At 56.4% G+C, this 1485-nt stretch overlaps 1 pseudogene; it reads right to left on the reverse strand.

Annotated features, from left to right (window-relative positions):
• Positions 1-1236, reverse strand: LOC147340987 (EOLA-like protein; annotated as a pseudogene).
• Positions 1237-1485: the final 249 nt, after the last annotated feature.

Consider the following 1485-nt stretch of genomic DNA (forward strand, 5'->3'; position numbering starts at 1 on the left):
CTAGGTCACTTTCCTCTCGAGAGCCCAGTCTGGACAGGCCTCCTGCCCAAAGGGGATCAGGTGCTTGAGAATGTCCACCTGGAAGATGTCCTCCCCCCCTCCTCCCTTGGATGGGCCGCAACAGCCAGTGAGGGTAGGCGAGAGCAGTCATGTTACTTCTATTGCAGGTCGGGTAGCAGGGCTTGATTCTCCAACTCCTCCACCTGGTCGAGATCTAGGTTTTCTGGGCACAGCAAAGTGTCCCCAATGACTACGAGACCTGTGTGCAAAGACAGGACACAGAATGAGAACAAGGTCATTCAAAGTTGCACTTGCTTGAGACTAAGACCATATCATGGAGGGAACCCAAGCTGAACTGGGTCCTCTGGCTGAGCATTTCAGATGGGCTCACCTCGGCAAAGGGAACTTAGGGCGAGGCCAAGCAAGAGAGGGAGAGAAATGAAAGGGAGAGGACTGGTACTCCACAAAGCCACCAGGCCATGGGCAGCTCTCAGTCTGCCCACTGCAGGCTGCAGGGACAGAGCAGGAGGGCCCCAGCGGAGGACAGCAGACATCAGGTAAATCACAAAGGATTTACCAGCAGACAGGTGTTGCTGTGGGGCCTCACCCCTGGGGAGTAAAGGAACTTGCTCAGGCCTGGCTGCAGGCAGTGTGGGTATGGAACCCAAGCTGGGTGCTTTACTGCCTCTCATGGTCTCTGCCGGGCACACAGACACATGTGGGGATACAAACACAGACAAGTGCCACGTGCAGACCTGGACCCACCTCTGCCTCAGAGCACCAATGGGGACTGAGGCCCAGAGAGGTGGTAGGCACCTCGGGCCATCATCTCCCAGACAAGGGTTCCTCGCTGCTCCTCGAAAAAAACCTCAGCCCCACCCACCCCACCAACTGGTTCAACAGAAAACAAACAAGGACAACCTGGCTGGGATCCAGGGCAGTATCGGGACCATGGAGGCAGCGCAGGGCAGGGTGTCACTTGCCCATGATCAATCCACAGCCAAACTTGTCCCCATCCTGCAGCAAGGCCTGGATCTGGGCGGATATCATTGCCGGCCTCTGCTCCAGCATCTCCCACCAGGCCAAGTTCTCCCAGTCCCAGTGTGCAATGTGGACGGCCAGGGTACAGTACCAGTGGCCACATAGCATGGGCCACCACCACGTCTCCAGGGTCTTGACACCATTTAAGACGACACCCACATAAGGCTGTCCAAAGGACAGACAGCCGAACTTCATCTCCCAGGGCTCTCAGGGCCTCATGTAGCTGAAGAAACACAGAATCACAAAGGCCACAAAGACCAGGAGCCTGACACAGTGGCCTCCAAGCTCATAGTCCTGGGCTGGACTTCAGTCCCATGTGCCCAAGCACCCTTTAATCCTGCTGACACAGAATGCAGGGGATCAGAGAGGGCTGACTCCTTCCATCCGTCTCCATATGGGCTACTGATAGGGGGTTGCTGACAAAGAGGACCAGTCCATCAAATG

Source organism: Bos grunniens, chromosome X, assembly GCF_055505025.1.
Source record: "Bos grunniens cultivar Pamir isolate PY7600 chromosome X, Bosgru_T2T1.0, whole genome shotgun sequence".
Taxonomy (NCBI): Eukaryota; Metazoa; Chordata; class Mammalia; order Artiodactyla; family Bovidae; genus Bos; species Bos grunniens.